The sequence below is a fragment of the Heteronotia binoei genome, chromosome 11 (assembly GCF_032191835.1).
Source record: "Heteronotia binoei isolate CCM8104 ecotype False Entrance Well chromosome 11, APGP_CSIRO_Hbin_v1, whole genome shotgun sequence".
NCBI classification, from domain to species: domain Eukaryota; kingdom Metazoa; phylum Chordata; class Lepidosauria; order Squamata; family Gekkonidae; genus Heteronotia; species Heteronotia binoei.
The window spans coordinates 47040160-47058225 of NC_083233.1; the positions used below are offsets into that span (position 1 = coordinate 47040160).

Below are 18066 nucleotides of genomic sequence, written 5' to 3' on the forward strand. Positions count from 1 at the left end.
CTGGTGGAGCAAGTCTTCTTGGGTTAGCGACTTTAGGCCATGTTCATTATCTTGACATCGACACATCCTTCTTGCTGACCTGAAATTGCAACTGTAAGCAGTTAGGATCTGCCACACTTTGAGCCAAGTGACCCTTCCTGCACATCACATCCTGCACCTTCCTTTTGGGTGCTGAGCACAGTCCCTTTCTGTCCTGACAAAAAACCCCTCCCATATTCTTTCTAGCAACCGAGGGGTGTTTTGTGGATTTGGAAATTGCTTTTGTGCTGTCTCCGGATGTGAACATCCATTGTTCTGGCTGTTCTAAACATTTGGTTTTAAAACCCTGGTTTTCTCCTAAATGCAATCTTGATCCTACTATCTGGAAAGGGGGTGACATCACCTACCCAGCAAGATTGTTTGTGCCTGAATTTCATCCTGGTCACAGTGATTTAGAGTATTAACACGCACCCCTCTGCCTCATAAATCATTTTCATGGAATGACAGAGTCCTCGTTGCTCTTCCTGCCGCTTGGCTAAGGTGGCCTGCCTGGGGTCAGTACTGGTGTGTTTCTGGAACAAGGCAGTGGGATTCAGGAGGTCTCTGGATCTTTCCCTTGCTACAGGCAAGTCCCCATTTTTGTTTGGAGTCAATAACAAAACAGTGAAGAGGCTGAGTAAGTGGCTAGGAATGTAACTTAGGGCATTAGAAGAGATGCATCCCTCTGCCTGCAACCGACTACCCATTTTCCAGCCACCAGAGGGTGAAAGTGCTACATTTGCCATTTCTCACTAGTGGCAAGTGGGAAGGAAGCTCCATCTTTCATCCCAAGGCACCCCCAGTAGGGGGTCTCAGGGGCTGTGTAGCTCCCAGATCTTTAGTCCCCCAACTGTAGTTAGTGGGGATGTCTGACTGCACCTTGGCTGGCTAGCTCAGACAGCAACTGTAAATGCCACAAGCTTTGCAATACCATGTGGGGATGTGCTTGGCAAATGGGACATTTGTCTGGGAGTTGGCTGGGAGTGCCTCTCTCCCTACTTCTCCTAGCACTGCTAGGCATGTGGTCAGGAATGGAGGGAGGGCTTGGAGACTCGCTTGGGGATGCGTGACCTAAAGCTCACCCTGAACAAGCGCTGGCATTTGGTCAGCTAGAGTTTTGGTTTCCGCAGTTTTGGGGCAACTGGTAGGCACCTCTCAGTTGCTGAGATGCTTCTCTCTGGGACAGCATGAAGCAAAGGTGAGCCCTGAGGGAGCCCTTCCCAGAGGGGCAAGCTGTGGCAAGGCAGCTTCCTGGCAGAGGAGGGGCACAGCCAGGGGTCCTCCTGAGTGCGCCAGCCCCGCCACTGCTCCCTAGCTGCTGCTCTTCAGCCCAGTGGGATGAAGGGGGGGGGGGGTGGAGGGGGTGGCATGGAGGCCAGGGCTGAGGGGGGGGGCTCAGTGGAGGAAGAAGCGGGAGGGAGGAGGGCAGCTTTCCTGCTCCACGGAGGTCCCCCTGCCAATGGCTCAGCCACACAGGTGAGCTGAGGGGGCGGCCCGGCGGGCTCTCCCAGGGGGGGCAGCGGGGCGGAGGCGGCGAAGGGCTTGGGGCGCTGCTGCTGGGCGCGGGGGCGCGGCGCGCGATCGCGGGTCCGGGCAGGCGGAGAAGCGCGCGGCGCGGCCCTGGTGGCGGCCCAGAGCAGGCGGGGCTGCGCGCGGGGCGGGGCCTCCGGCGGGGCTCGGCGGGGCGGCTCTGACGGCTGCAGGATCTCGCTCGCCTCCCCCCCCCCCCGCGCACCCCGGGTCTGGCTGGTGCCCGGCATGGCTGCCACCCGGCTGCCGCCCACGCCTCCTCCTCCGCCGTCGCCCCGGCAGCAGCAGCAGCAGCAGCAGCGCCTTGTGGCCGGGTGAGTGCTGGGGGGGGGGGGGCTGGCGCGCGCGGCCGGAGCGGCAGAGGCGACCCCCTCCCGCGAGCCCCCCCCCGGTGTCAGGCAGCCCCTCCCTCGGGCTGCAGCAGGCGGCTCCCCCCCCCCCCGGTGCCCGCTGTCTGGCTGCTGGGCGGGCGGGCGGGGGCGGAGGAGGCGGGGGGGCTGCCGCCGCTCTCGGTGGCGTTGCCATGGAGACGGTGCGGAGGAGGATTGCACGGAGAGGCCCCCCCCTTTTTTCAAAAAAGGCCCCACAAGGAGGCTGAGGTGCGGGGGGGGGAAGGGGGGGTCTTTTCCCGGCCAGGCGCGCGCACGCCTCCTCCCTCCCTGCCTGCCTGGGGTGGGGGGCGCGTTCCCGGCAGCCGGAGCGGGGGAAGGCGGGGGGGCTGGGGGGGGCGGGGGGGGCTCTCGCCGGCGGCGCGCAGGGGGGGGCGGGTGTGGGGCGGGCCTCTTCCCGGCGCGCCCCTCCTCCCTGGCTGGCTGCCTCCGCCCCCCGCTTCTCCTTGGCGAGCCCCGACAGCGGGCATGGGCTGGGGCGCCGTGCGGGCCAGGCCTGCCGCCGGGGCGGGGGGCGGGGGGGGGGCGCTGCTTTCCTCGCGTCGCGCCAGCTGCAGGGGGGCTTCCTCTTGTGCCCGGGGCCAGGCGGCCGCAGCCGGCGGGAAGCTCCTCGGAGGGAGCCCGACGGGCCTTTCCGGGAGTTGCTGGGGGAAGCCGAAGCGGGCCGCGTGGAGGCCAGCCTGGGAGGGCCCGGTTGCCCTTGCCCCAAGGAGGCGGCCAGTGGTGGGGATGGCCGCAGCAGGTGGGGGCTGGCGGGACTGGCGAGCGGGCCTCTCGGCATGCGGGGCGCTGAGGCTTGTGCCTTGGAGAGGGGCCGGAGGCGGGGGGCTGCTGTGCGGCTGGCGACTGAATCAAGGGCAGGGCTGGAGCTGGGAGTAGGAGAAGAACTGGGCATCGTGCGCACCCCTAGCAGAAGGGCAGGTCCTTGATCCCTGCCCTCCGAGGACTGGTTTCATAGAAGGGCTGTGCAGCAGCTTCAGGGCTGTTCCCACGGTGACCTGACATTCCCGCTCGAATTGGGGGAGCCGCAACTCCTCAGACTGGCCATGTGCCTGGCAGTTCCTGGCTGCGGCGGGTCACTTGGGTGTTTGATCTGGTCGAGCCTGTGGAGAGGATTGCTCTGTTGTCCCCTAAGAGACCGAGGGAAGGCCAAGGCTAGCTCTGCTAGTAGCTCTTTTGCATGGCCTGTTTTGCCTGGTCATGTGCTCTGTCTCTCAAACTGGGCACATGCTGAGCTTGTTGCCTCACTCCTGCTAAAGGGCTAGTAACTTGCTCTTGATTCTCCACTTTTATTTAGGATGAAAAATGCTTCTTCAGCTTGAAGGATCTCTAGAAGCAAGGACACCATAAGAACTACTTGTCTCTGGGAAGTGCATTTGCTAAGCATACATTTATTTTGCCCTTTTTTCTGAAAGTAGCTTGCATGGAATTCACTTGCCTAAGCAGACACATCGGGTGCATTCACACATACACATTCACACATAATGTGCTTTGCAACTGGATTTTCACTGTGAAAGAATAGCAGAATCCACTTGCAAACCACCGCTGTGTGAAAGCACCCATAAGTATTCCTCGTAATCAAGAAAAGAAGATGGTGTTAGTCTTGCTGTCAGTGCCCACCCTAGCTGCTGGCTTCTGGCCCAGGTGGGCCCATCTGCAAAGGAAGGCTTGGCTCTGCCTTCACTTTGGAGCCCTGAATGCTCTTTGTAGCATCTCCCTGGGTGAGCCTAGGTTGGGTCACGCTATTTTGCTCTCTCTGGGCCAGCTTCTTATTCTGAGTTTCCTTTTTGGAGAGTTTCCAGTTTACAGGGAGAGACAGATTTGAATTCAGCAGCGCCTCAGAGACTAACACAGACAAAACTTTTTTGGGGTATAAGGTTTCAAGAGTCAAAGCTCTTGTTATCAGATATCAGAGCTGAAGAAGGGACCTTTAACTCTCAAAGCCTGACACGCCTGAAATTTTATTGAGTCTCTAAGGTTGTGCTACTAGACTCTAAACCAGCTCTTCTACTGCAAACCAACATGGCTACTCTCTGAAACTTTCTAGTTACAGTGAGTGGCCCTTGGCTCAGTGGTGGAAACTCTGCTTAGCAGCAGGTGATGCAAAGGATCTCAACCTGTAGAGCTGTTGCCATTCAGAGCAGGCAGTGCTGATCTTAATTATAGCAGAATGTTCTGACAGTATAAAGTAGCTTCATGCATTCATGTTCAAACACTTCTTTCCCATTTGTTCCCTATAAGTGGATGAAGTAGAAAAGAGAAGGAACACCTACTGCCACTTGCAGATTCTGGGATGAAGTAAGGACTGGGTGTCTTCTTCCCCTTGAGAATTTTCTCAACTGCAGCCCCTCGTGGAGTGCAGAATTGTACAGACAATGGAGAAGGGCCACACTTACCTTCACATTTGAAGCCTGTTATCCCAGGAGCATCAGGAATTGGGTATCTGTGACCAATTGTGGTTTTCCACCTAACTTGGCTGGGCTGTTGACATTTCCCAGGAACTTGAATAACTCATTAAGAAACATTTTAGTGTAAGGTTGGGGCAGTACCCTTGAGTGGGCACAAGAGTGAGTTTTGTGGTATAGACCACAAAGATAATTCATGGAAGCAAGCAGTCCAAACAAGCAAGAACCAGGAGGCAACTGGTTGGTGGCAGGAAGTCATATACAGTTTCAGATATATGTTTGGCTGGGAGGCAGTTGAAGCTGAGCATTTGGGAGGAGGGAGAAGTGTCCAAACCTCCACTAATTATGCCAGTGACATCTCCCATGTCCTGTATTCAAGCCCTGCCAGTCAGTGATCCATTTGGAGTAAAAGAGGGCTCAGTCCATCCTGAGTGAAAGCTATGCTCTGCAGTTGGGCATCTCCACTGACTTGTTACCAGTGGTGAGCGTGAATAAGCTCCAGAAGACCAGGGGGTAAAACACTTGTAAATGGAAAAGGATTGCTTATGTTTGTGTTCTTTCTTTTACCCTGTTAACAAGGCTGAAACAGGGAATGTAAGCAAACCAGCCAACCAGGAACTCATTTGCATATTAGGCCACACCCCTGACTTCACCATGGTTTCACACAGGGCTTTTTTTTTAGAAAAAGCCCAGCAGGAACTCATTTGCATATTAGGCCACACTCCCTGATGTCAAGCCAGCTAGAACTGCATTCCTGTGTGTTCCTGCTCAAAAAAAGCCCAACACATTTTTATGATCTAGTAACTTTGCAGTCTTTACTGTCATACTAGATGGGTTCCTCCCAAGGTTTTTAACAGGCCAGCGTCAGCCACACAGAGCCTCATTTAGAATGAGGCAATGTGGAGAGCAAAATGGACTTCTTCCCCCCCCTCCCCACACAATTTTACTGAACCCCTTCCCCAGGGCTGTAATTAGTCTTAAGGAGGAAAAAGACAGACAACCTGTCTTTTTTCTTTTTTATTGAGTAATTATAGTAAAAGGCCACTTTCAATCAGCAAAGCAAAGGGAAGTTGTCCCCTTTTCCCCGCCTTGCATGGCATTGATCCAAATCATGTCCCTCTGAGGTCTATATTAGCATTTCAAGATCCCCAGGAGGATTCAGCCACTGATCTCCTAGCATCTCATTTAGTCAGACTTTTATTTGAAAGGTCTCCTGTTGCCTGGAATCCCTTCTGTCCTCCTCCCCCACAGACATTAGGCATTGGCAGTATATTCCCAGAGATGAAGGCAAGGGACTCTGTACCTGCTCAGACATATTCCAGTCCTCCTTACTGCTTGCCGTGTTCTAGAACTGCCATTAAGTTTCAGTAGCCAAGTGGTGCCTCTTTGATGCTGATCCAAACTTTCTCTGTGAATGGAGTATCTTTTGGTGTCCCATGCCAGCTGTAGTTTTGGCTGTGCTTCCCATTGTGTTGTCAGGAAAACAGGCTTCTCTGGAGAATCAAAGCAAAAGACCTTGTGTTGCCCAATGGCACAGGCATGCTGGTGCCATAAGCTCTCATGAGGCAACCAAGTGTGTCCACTGAACCTTTCCAACAGGCTTGCCTGGCCTCCATCTTTCCCTTATTGCCTTCTCCACTGGCCACAGTGTGAGCAACAAGGGCGGAAGTGAGAGCTCATAGTGTCTGATGTGTCTCTTGTTGGGGCTTGGTGTCTTTGCTTCCCCATGGGATGGTGACATTGTGGGAAGAAATGAGTCTGAGTCTGGAGCAACCATGTGTATGGGAGTGTCTGAAGTCTGTAGCAGGAACCAGTCATGCACACTGATTGCTAGCTTCTATTCTAGCCTGTTTGCAGTCTGAACTGGTATGTGCCAGGAAGGGCTGTTGATGCCTGTTCAAATATCTGAGGGCTGGATACAGTGAGCATTACTGTTCTTCCCTCAGGCTTGCTCTCCAGAGAGGCAAAGCTTCCCTCCATACAGTCTTCATGGCTGTGGAGCATTCAGCCTGAGAGTTTAGCTTATCTCTTTGCCTCCGAAGGGGAAGGACTGGTTGATGTGTTGCAAGGCGCCATGCAGAGGCACCTTTAAATTTGCTCCACGTCACAGCAGCTGTGTGCAGCAGCCAGGGCGTGCCCTCCAAAATACATGCTTCTATGGAAAGTTGCCCTAACTATGGGCACATGAATGGCACTCCACGGGAATGGTCCTATGGCATGAAGAGCCTCCGTGGTGAGCATGTTGGTAGTCTCTGATTGAAATCTCTCTTCAGCACAAACTCACTATATATTCTTAGCCAAGCTACTTTCTCTCTCTCTGTCCCTCTGCCTCAGTTTCCTAGCTGCAATAATAATACTGGCCTACTCTGTAGGAATGTTGTGGGGATTAAAGAAATATTTGAACATGAAGATGTGCTGAATAGATGATAAGTAGAAGTGATTTAAAACCCATCTGGATACATTGGACATAACAAATAAACTAGGCCTTATATGAAGAACCAGCTAGATACATTCATGTGCTGTATGATATAGTCACTGACCTCTCTGGGGCATACACATTTATGCATGCATGCATGCAAAATCTGTTTACCTGTGTGCTTTATATAAACCAGCTTGTTAGCATGTCTGCCCCGCTACTAGGATTCTGGCAGAGTTTAAGTGATGTGGAGGCTGAAGGAGAGACACGGACTGTGGAACAGCACTGCAGCATGATATGTAAAATATGACTGGAAGCCATCAGGGAGGTGAAGGGGGTCCTGTATGGCATGCAATGCCCACACTTTGAATATGGGGACCTTTGGGCAAATGCTTTTAAGTGCAATGCCAAAAACAAGTTATTTGGGCTGTGGGGGTGGGATTAAATTTGAGAGGCTTGTGAATTCTGTGCCAGGTTTCATTTAGAATGCTGCCAGGGCCAGAGACTTTGCTATATAGGTAAGCTGGTAACTTGATGATAGCTCAGGGCTAGTCTACACATACATGTACTTCTCCTTGTTGGCTCTCAATCGACTGTGCTGGTCGGTGCTGGACCTGGACTATGAATCTGTGCAGCAGGGACTCAGTGTGTCACTCTCTGGAAATGTACCAGAGAAGGTTCCTGCTGGCTTGTTCACTGTTGCTCTTTAGCACCATCACAGTGGTACTACTGAAGGTGGTACTACTAAACAAAAGAGGGATTACAGTATTAAATTGGTCCTTTGAAGCTCAGCTACCAACTCAGCAGTGGTCAGGTAAGTTAGGGGGGCTAACAGGAACCCATCTAGTCATATAAAGCCACTTACTTTAGCTTGGCTCCTCAGTCGGAGGACTTTGTCACTTGGAATGTCTGTGTGGTGTCTCATTCTCTGCAGATCACAAGTCCTGGTGCTTGACATGGAAACTTTATATTTGATGTTTGGGGTGTGATAGCCCATTTGCAAGTGCAAATCATCACTTGGTTGTTGCCGCCATTGAGACATGAACATGCAATGTGTGAACTCTTCCCTATGTCCCTGCATATGTGAAGACTGTGAACATAGAGCATATTCACAGATAGTAATCATTTGCTTATTTTCCTGCATTCCCTTCATTCACATGTGTGGTCGAGTCCTACATGCAGCTGGAATGCTGTAACAACAAATTATCTGGATGTTGGTGCTCGTAGCAGACTCTTGCAAGAGGGATGGAAAAGGAAAAGAAGCAACCATTGTTGATATGGAAAGGAGACTTTGCCTGGACTTAGTTCCATGTTGGTGATGGTGATTCCACTGGAGTGAAGGCTCTTCTCTTGTTTAAAACAAACAAGCAAAACCTCACCTGAGTGGGGGCCTGAGGCTGGCAGCTGTCCAGATGTCAGAGATAATTGCCGTAGTTCAGAAGAACAAGCAGGCTTGGCATCATCAAGGCATGAGAAAAGGCTGGTAGAGGCACTGGAAAAGTGAGCCTTCACTGAGTCTAAGTGCCAGTTTGCCTGTTATTTTTGCCAGTAATATTTGGGCATGCGCACTCCCTGCCTCATCCCTCATTGTGCATAAAAGGTAGCAAGTACTGTAGGGTTCCCATGTCCATTGGAAGCTGCATTTGCAACACAGAGCCTGCAGCAGTTCAGAGAGAGGGTGAGCTAAAAGGCCTTCTGTGTTCCAGGAGCCAGAATGGCAAAAGCCATGAACTTACAGATCTGTGCTTTGGGTAAGGCTCTCAAGGATGCAAAATGAAAGGTTCTCAAGACAACGACATCCTCACAGATCCCAAGGTGACTTTGCCCACCCTGGCAGCCTATGTGTCTCTTGGCCTGACAAGGCTATACAATGTGCCAGCTTAGTCTTGCTTTTACTTTGACGGTGGTCATTTTGGACTTTGTCCACATTGCCTGGCTCTCATTGTTCTGTTTGCTGGATACCCCTTGGGCCATGATCGGAAAGAGTGGTTACTTCTTACTCCCCATTCTGTTGGATCTCTGGGCTGGAGCCTAGCATCACAACAGGAAGGCAGGCAAGGGTGGAGTCCTTTGTACTTCCAGAGATCCTCACTTTCTGTAAGACAACCTTTGCAGAAAGAGGTTGCCCTGCAACCTTTCCCACTGTAAAGCTTGGAGATGGGTCAATACTGGCTCTTTCAGGTTTGATCAAGGGGCGAGGAAGGGAGAGGAAGCAGCTTGGGAGCAATCCTTGCTGTGTAAACTGAGATGAGAAGATGGGTGAATCTAAAGATCAAGAGAGGTGAAGTTGTTAGCTCTCATCTGAGATGATTCTGTCCCCTGCCTTGAATATGAACAAGAAAGCAGTCCGGAAAACCTCTGCTCAAGCATTGATGCCACCTTGGCAGGTCAGCTGAGGCCAAAACATGCTTGTGGTCTTGAACCGCATGCAGTTGGTAGGTGTGCAAAAGGGGAGAGCACAGGTGGTAGGGAGCAAGCATGCCGACAGGTTCTTCTTGGGAAGCTGCAATGTTAGCTCCCTTGGCCCACTTGTGTTTGGTTCAAGGTCACACAAGTGTGAAATTCAATTTGTAGACAACCTGTGGCTGGTGAGGAACAGGACTCATGCTGAGACTCTTACATGAAATCTGAGCAGGTTGCTGGCTGCATGCACAATGCCATTTGCCTGCCTGCCTGCCAGCTGGCTGAACAACCCCCAGGGAGCCTTATGTCACACAGGAGGAGTAGCTTCTGCAGGAAGCCTCTGGGAAGGTTCCTTTGAGTACCTTGATTGACCAGAAGTTCTCATTCCTGATTCCTTGTCTGTCGAGCCCAGACCTTAACAAGTACATACCTCTTGTCCATGGGATGCAGTAACGTGATTGGGTCATACATGAGGGTGGTTGAACAATTGCCTCCTCCCAGGTTTTGGAAAGTGAAGGCACTGGATTTGAGCCTCAGAGTTCTGGAGTCTGACAATGGTTCTTTGCAGTTTCTCCCCACATCATTATGGGTCTCTATGGTGTTTCCATTCTCCTCTACTGGTAAGAGCTTTAGAAATCACAGTTGGTGTTCTTCATGATCCTTTGTGTTTTATTTTGGGAACCCTGCAAGGTTCTCCCTCCTGCTCAATGGGTTGATCCAGGTTCATTAGCAAGAAGGAATGTGCAAGATAGTATGCAGTGCTGCCAGATGGAAGCCTTTTCTCCAATCTTTCTAGATTGCACCAGCTTTAGTAATCTGTTGCATCTCTTCACTTATTTCGGAAATTTAGCAGGAACAGAATAAATTACACAATGCAAATACATTCAAAGATGTCTGATTTGCATGATTCATGCCAGCCACAGAAATACTTATTCTCTTACTACAAATATGGGTTAGGGTGACAGTGGTTAAAGAAACACACACCACTGCTACGCAACCTCTTCTCCTATACAGGGACTCCTATACAGAGCTTCCTTTGTGTTTTCTGGGGCAGACAAGATGGTGTGGTGCTGAAAGGACAGCTACCACCTGTTCACTATGCAGGGAAGCCAACCTTAGCACAACAGCTCCTGAGCTTTTCGTCTAAAGCCCAGTATGTTCTTGAAGGCAGCAGTTGAGCAAGTCTGCATCTGGGCTCTGGCTGTTCAGATTGCTAGTGGGCAGGGTACACATGACTGCTCTTTGTCAGACCCCTCCCAGATAGAAAAGTAGAGTGTCAGGGAGAAGACCAGATTGGAGCCCTCTTTGACATCCTACTTTCCAGTCTTTGGAGAGAGGGATTACATGAATGAAGGATCATACATTCATGGGAGCATCCATCTGAAGTCTGAGATGATGAAACTCAGACCACTGGTTAAGCATCTCACCTGTCGTTCATGAGAATTTGTCTGTAGTCTCCATAGGAATTGAGAATGGACTGCATGGATTGCTACTTACAGCCATAAAGGCAATGTGGGAGTGGTTTTGTTGTTTTTTCTTTAACTGGGGACAATATGGCTCTGGTTTTCTGACATGACTCCAGCAGTGATGCATGCAGGGCTCACTCCAAATCTGTGACGATATCCATCCTAGGTGCAGATGAATGCAAGCTGGATTGAAAGTATCTTGAAGCAGGTCCAGCATGAATCATATCCTTGGCTGCTGGGGGGTTTTCCTAATAAAATTTCCTCTTGGCTAGACTTGGTAGATGTGTTTTGTGGTGCACTCAAGGTTTAACAATTCCTTTCGCCTTTCTGGTGACTTAGCTGAGCAGTTCTGAACTTTTCATTGCATTCTCTTATGGGAGATTGTGTCATGCGCTCACTCATTTGAGTCAACTCTGTCTGTATAGCCCTTTGGGCTCTTTGCTTGTGCCTGTGTTCTCCTTCTACCACTTGCAGTCTGGACTCTGTGGATTAATGCTGGGGTGGAATGGGGGCAGTGGGGAAGGAAACTCTGCCTATAGAATCCTGCCTTAGGATGGTAAAACCTTCCAAGGCTGTTGTATTGTGAGACACTTTACTCTTAAGACCCTGAGAGCTAGAAACCTGCTTCTCTGTTTAAAAGCTGAGAATTCCAGGTGGTTGTGCTTATTTTTAGACCCCTGCTACTGGCTGTCTCATGATGCCTCAAGAAGAACTTTATGTTGCTTAGATATTCACAGATAAAATTTTGTCTAGAAGGGGGGGTGCTAGAGGTACTGCTGCAGTTGCTTCTTGCAAATTGTTTATTTCTTGTATGATGTTGCACGCATGGCTCAGTGGAGGAAAGAGGAGTACATTTTCTCTGAGAAATTGATTTTTTTTACCCATTGATAGATGCTGGCACGGTAGATGGTTGTGCTCCCAGTGCCTCTGAGGGAATGGTGGGTTCTTACCTACTTTTCAGCAATGTGCTCTCCACAGTCTGTGCAATAGGCTTGTCTGCAGTACAGGGCCAGAGCCCTGAGCTGCTCTGCCTCTTAATACATCATCCCCCAGAGGAGATGGGACCTGCTTTCTGGAGGCTCTGCTCATGCATGCCTCAGGCTAGACTGTCAGCAGTGCCATCATCAATAGGGATAGAGAAGGGTTTTCCTGAGAGCAGAGCCTGGAAGTGTTGCTGGTTGCCCTGCACAGCCTTGCTTTCATCCACCCCTCCGGGTTGAGGCAGGCTGTATCCTTGGGGGCCATGCTGATGTTAGGTATTGACTGTTACCTCCATTTATTGTACAGTTCTCCTCTGGGGCAGGCTGTTCACTGGGCAGACCTAGGTGATCCCCTAGCACACCAGAGGTGAAGGAGTGCCCAAATCAGCCCTGTTGCTGCCCCACCCACTCAGAGTGTCAAGGTTTGCCATGGCCATGCCAGCCACGCCTACTGCTCCTTCTCCTGTCATTGGGGGGGGCGGGGGGGCTGAGCACTTTGCCAGTGCCTCCCAATCCACCCCATTGAGGATTCATGGCTCTGCAGCAAGCCCCAGCCCCAGTGAAGGCAGAGTGAGCGAGTCGGGGTAGCTTCCCTGCAGTGTGGGGAGGAAGGATGGTGTGGGGGTTTCCCTACAATACTGGGTGTGTGTGTGGCAAAGTCATTTGCCCAGGGTGCCAAAAATCCTTGGGCTGGTCCCAGCTCTCCTGCTCATTCCTCACCCTGTATTTTCCGGGCACACTTGGTTCAAGGTCTCCAGGATTTGTGGGGGGGAGGTATCTGTGACTTCCCTGCATTGTGCAGGGGGTTGGACTAGATGACTCAGGAGGTACCTTCCAACTCTGATTCTGTGATTGCTTTAGGGAGGGAGAGCCCTCTGGCTGTCCTTAGCCACAGGTCCTTTGCTAATGCCACGCTGAGGCAGCTCTTCTGCAAGCCATCAAAGGAGAGAGGACAGGGCCACCCAGGTGTGACAGTTACACACGTGGGAGGTAAGCCTTGTCTGATTATTTCGAGCCAGGATGGTGTCTGAGGTGGGTTTTTTTGAGCAACTCCTTCCCTGCCATTCAGGATTCCAGCCACCCAGCTGAAGGAGAGAGAGTCCTCCGTGTGCTCATAGCTGCTTCCCGGCCCAGGCTTGTTCCTGGCAGGGCCTGGCGCTGTGGCAGAGGAGCAGCTGCTCACTGTGTGCCAGTGCCAAGGCTTGGAGACAAGGGCAGGATTCTCTGCGATCCTGCCTCATGGAGCTGAGAGGAGCCAGAGGAATGCCCTGTTGCTGTCACCAAGAAGGGACCATTTGCATCCATCCGGCAGCACTGAGGCAGAGATCTAGTGTGAGAAAGGTAAAAGCATGTTTGTCCCAGAAAGCCTTTGAGGATTTTAAAGACATGAGTGGGTGCAAATTTTAATGTGATGTTTCTGTAGTGCCAGCTTGGTGTAGTGCTTAGAATGTTGGAGAAGGATCTAGGAGACCCAGGTTCAGATTCCCACTTTGCCATGAAAACTCCACCACACCGGCTCCATGAAGTGCCTGTCCCATCCCCCCTGTCCCCCATTCATGCAAGCCAGCATCCCAGTTCCTCACTTCCCTTTGGCCTGCCAGCCTGCTTCTTTCTCGGCCTCTGATCTGGTTACAGCTGATGTGCAAACACACAGAGATCTAGGGTCAGGCTGCCTTAAACCCTGCCCAGGCCTGGACGGCTCCATGTACATCAGGCCGGTTCATCGAAACTGGGGATCTCGAGGCTGCTGGTACACGCTGGAGAATGGAGGCTTCCTCTCTCTTCTCTGTAAGGGGAGATGCCCCGATTGAGATGCAGGAATGATGGGAGTTGACTGCTTTGTAAAGCAACACAGGTGGCCAGTGTATGACTCAAGCAGGGCAGTTGGTGGGGGTGTAGTAGAACCACCTTGGAACCCTGATACAGTTTTGCTGTCTTAGGATATCCTAACCTCAGCTGACTCTCAGCTGCATAAAGAGGCCCCCCAGTGACATGCAGGTGGTATCACTGACCATCCAAATGAATTTCACAGCTTTAGCAGGAAGAGAGAGTGCAGTTCTATCAACTTGCCTGGGCCAAATATCACTTCTGCAGGTATGGGAGGGACGGGCAGCAAGCCCCTTCTCTTGAATTGCATTCAGCTATTGGTGTTTCATATATCTTTTGATAAGACACCTTGAATTTAATTTTCTTTTTTGTTTAAATACTTATGCCACAATTCTTTCCCTAATAGGGACCCAAAGCAGCTTACAACATTGTCTTCCTCTCCTCCATTTTAACCTCATGACAACTCTATGAGGCAGTTTAGGCTGAGCAAGAGTGACTGGCCCAGGGTTGCCCAGTGAAAGTCTATGGCAGAGTAGAGATTCAGAGCTGGGTCTCCCAGATCCTAGTCTTGGGGTGGCTGAACTTGCTTAACATAAGAGCCACATAGAATAAATGTCAGATGTCTGAGAGTCACAAGGAAGGAAGGAAGGAAGGAAGGAAGGAAGGAAGGAAGGAAGGAAGGAAGGAAGGAAGGAAGGAAGGAAGGAAGAGGAAAATAGATGAGAGAGGGAAGGAAGGAAGAAAGGAGGGGGTAAATAGATGGGAGAGGGAAGGAGGGAGAAAGAGGTAGACAGAAAGCAACTTTAAATGTATTCTCCAAGCTGCTGGGTGGCTTGGCTTGGAGAAGTGATTTAGAGAGACAAATGCCTTCTCCAAACCAGTCAATGGGTCAGTGGGGGCTTCAAAAGCCACACTATATGTCTGAAAGAGCCACATGTGGCTTCTGAGCCACAGTTTGGCTACCCTGTCTTAGTCCAACCACTACACTGAATAGGCTTCATTTTCCTTTAGAAAAAGAGGGGCAAGATATAAATATAATGAATAAACAAAGTAATTGTTTCTTGGAGGCTGTTTTCCCCTGTGGCCAATTTCAGCAATGGGGCCATGGTTTCATACAAACAGTTGCCAATGTTTAAATTTGCAGTCTACTGCTTTTTAAATGTAAAAACATAAGATCTGACGAAGACCTATTCCTAGGCACTTTGCTTAGCCATCTTGAACTCACCCAAGAACTGGGAATTAAGCATCAATAGGCCATTTTCCATGTTGGCGTACCAGTATGTTGGGCTTGACTGGACTGAGGACAGTGAATCTGAAGCAGCCTTCTTCATTGGCCGTCTTTCTTGGGATTCTCTCAGATCAATGTGAGCAACAGAAGAAGAGAGTTCCTGTCTTGAGCAGCCCAGAAAAAAACTTGAGCTTGGTTGCTTCTTTCAGCTGTAGCTGAAAAGCAGAATCTTACATGTCCTGCATGTCCATTAAGGAGCTCAGGATGGAATACATGGTTCCTCAAGTTTACCTTCACAAAGCCCTGTGAGGTAGGTTAGGTTGAGACTGACTGTCCCAAAGTCATGGCAGTGGGCATCATGACTGAGTGTGGATTTGTCTCCTCATTTCTACCTGGGCATCATAACATCACACTAGATTGTGATACCTGGTACCAGGTGGGACTAGGAAGCACATGAAAGTGTTGGTGCTCCTATGAGAATTATATGCAAAGTGAGAAGTTAATTCTGAAACATTAAGGAAAAGCAGCATTAAAAGAGGAACATCCTTCTGTGGTTTATCAACTGCCGCCGCCAAGATATTAATCAAAGGCCTGGCTTGAACAGCTGGTTCTTCTTGCAAGGGGCCCTCACAGTCAACCTCTTTCTCCCCCAGCCCTTCAGATACTAAGTAATGACCGTGAAGTAGTAAAATTTGCAGACGATGCCACATTTTAGGGCTTCTCCAGACTCTGTGGTTTTTTGGACTAGACAGTGTGGCCATCACTAACCCACCCAGGCGACATAGTCCTGTTGCCAGGAAATGGTTTTTCCTGCACACTCAAACCGCGAAATGTAGTTTGCTGGGAAAGAGCAAGTCTAGCCCAGTTAGCGGAACAATCACGGGTCTTGTGCTGCCTGGTGTCCTGCTGGCCCAGCTCCCTTTCCCTTGGCTGGAATTGCTTGCTGGCATCTTGTGGCTTATCACCCCTTCTGCCTCCACACTCTTGTCCAAACTTCTAGTTGCAGCTCAAAGCCAGAGGTGGGCCCATGGGAAGTCTTTCTAGGAAAAGGTACCCACAGACATGAGGGTTTGATGTTGCTGCAGCTATTTAGATGGGACCACACCATTTGAATTGACCCAGATGCTGTGTGTCTTGTGAGTATTCAGGCAGTGATAACACTGTGCTCTGTGCTTTCTCAGCCCCATTTGGAAGTGCCTCAGCTTTTCTGGCCAACCTCATGGCAGCTGAAGAGGTGGTGCATCCTTCCCTGATATTATTCTGGGTTTTCTGCAGGCTCTGCTAGCACAGTCTTAGCTGTCTCTTCCTTGGTTGCACAGGCTTTTGTGGGTGCCCTTCATCTCTTGCATCTCTTTCCCTTATGCCCCTCCTCCTCTTTTTTGTTTCACGTGAGTTGCTCTCGATGTGAGTAAGTATAGCTTGCCCAGAGAGCTGCCTCTGCAGCAGGCCCTTGTTTCATGCTCCAGTAATTGGAAGCCGGCTCAGCAGAGCCCTCCTGAGCGCCTCCCAAGAGTCATTTGCCTCCTTCAAGGGGGTTGAAGGTTCCCTCCCACCCACATCTCAGAGCCGTCCCAGTTGCAGTGGTCCTGCGTGAGTCGGTTTTCAGTCTCTTTTTGCTTTGAAACAGTGGAGTGAGAGGGGTGCGCGGGCTCCATGCCTCAGCTACCATCTTGCCCAACATGGTGGAGGCTCAGTTTGCATGTACTGCTGCAAGTTGGGGGCGGGGGGAGGCTTCTTTTCACCTGCATCCTTGCAAGACTTGTACTGAAGGGAGAGGTTTGCTGAATGACTCTGGGCAAGGAGAGGGGAAGCCCTGCTGTTCCAAGCAGCCTGGTGGTCTAGCTGCCTGCTCTGTGCATCATCCCTTCTAGACTGTCACCTGCAGCAGCGCTTCACAATTCAGAGAGGCTCCCTCTTGCTATGCCCTGGGCTGCTGTGGCCATGTGAAGGCCACCTCCTGTGACTTCTGGCATCACCTTCCTTCTGTGTGTCACACTGACCTGGTTCCCTTGCTTCTCAGCTGCTGAAGAGGATAATGTGCCAGTTAGGGGGCAAGTGCTTCCACCAGGAGGCTGCATGTCACTGGTGGGAAATGAGAGATTCCCCGCAGACTGCGGTTGATCTTAGGGGGGCCCAGGGAAATCCTTCTTGGTAATAGTCATAGGAGAAGCAATAAAAGGCAGCATTTATACAGAGTTTTTTTCCCTTGATGATCAGAGCACCTCACACCCACTGTGTTAGTAAACCTTTTAACATCCCTGCAAGGCAGGCCAGTATTCTGTAAAATCTGCAAAATAAACAACATGTGGAATAGATGACAAATCCCAGATAAAACTAACAGAAACCCAAGTTTCTGCCAGTCTCCAAAAATACCATCACTATGAAATTTAAATGTAAACAAACTATTAAAAAGGGGTTTTTAGAGAGAGAAGTTAGTACAGGCTTCTGTAATATGGCTCCACATTATAGACTGGGGGCAGGGTTTAAGAGGAGCCCTGAGGAAAGCCATTGTCTGCTTAAGAGCCCTGTGCATCATGAAAACTCCAACCTCTAAGGTGAAGGTGTCTAAAATATATCATTTCTCTTAATATGTGTCTCCCAACTGCACATCTTTAATGCAAAAAGACACACAATAGTACCTCTCACGCCCGCAGAGAGCTTTAAAAGGGAAGGCTGTTATCCAAAATCTATGTGGGAAAATGGAAATTGCAAACCTCTGATTTGGATTGGTTCAGAATGCTGAAGGAGACCACTTCATTTGATGAGGGGGGGGACTGGGGTCAGGGGTCGCCAGAATAGTTTTAAGTGAGGGGGTGAAATGCTGATTGTCTTTGGACACCTGAAAGCGAGAAGCCAAGTACTTCAGCTGTGTGGTCCTCCTGAATAACAAACCCCATTTGTTCTATAAAAAGTGATCCAGGATGCTGGACTGGTAGATATTGATTCAATCAGTGGGTGAGTGAGATTTCTCCTCTGTGTAAAACTTGCAAACAAGATATGAGCTGGGTAAGAACCTGCCTGGGTCTGCTTTTGTGTCAGATTGCCTGGCTCAGAGCTGCGGCTTTGTTGTGTTTTTTCTCAGAAGGAGCCTCTCTTTGATACCTTCCAGGTCTCTTAGATTCTGTTTTTGGGTGGCTTAGCTTAGATCTTCCTTAGGGGGCTTAAACTGAATTAGCTCTGTAGCATATGAAACAAGGCTAACAGTATCTGAGCATTTCTCGCCACATCACTAGCTGAGAATATCCCAAGTACAATGCTTGCAAAATCATGTAATCCCTGGGAGAGCAGAGTGGGAATTTCCAGGCAGTTTTCCAGCATTTATATAGATATTTGCAGGACTGGGTTCACAGTCCCCAATCTACTTTGCTTCCTGCTTCTAGCAGCAGCAGTCTAGATGCCAGTGG

General features: G+C 50.4%; 2 protein-coding genes across 4 annotated transcripts in view; both read left to right on the forward strand.

The window, feature by feature from the left end:
* Nucleotides 1-1802: 1802 nt before the first annotated feature.
* NLGN3 (neuroligin 3) overlaps nt 1803-18066 on the forward strand; it is a 45575-nt gene continuing 29311 nt past the window's right edge. For all 3 annotated transcript variants that reach the window (XM_060248986.1, XM_060248987.1, XM_060248988.1), the window contains exon 1: nt 1803-1862. The gene's annotated coding sequence lies outside the window, so the exon portion shown is untranslated. The remainder of the gene's footprint in view (nt 1863-18066) is intronic.
* NONO (non-POU domain containing octamer binding) overlaps nt 15862-18066 on the forward strand; it is a 122506-nt gene continuing 120301 nt past the window's right edge. The window contains exon 1 of the mRNA XM_060248998.1: nt 15862-15872. The gene's annotated coding sequence lies outside the window, so the exon portion shown is untranslated. The remainder of the gene's footprint in view (nt 15873-18066) is intronic.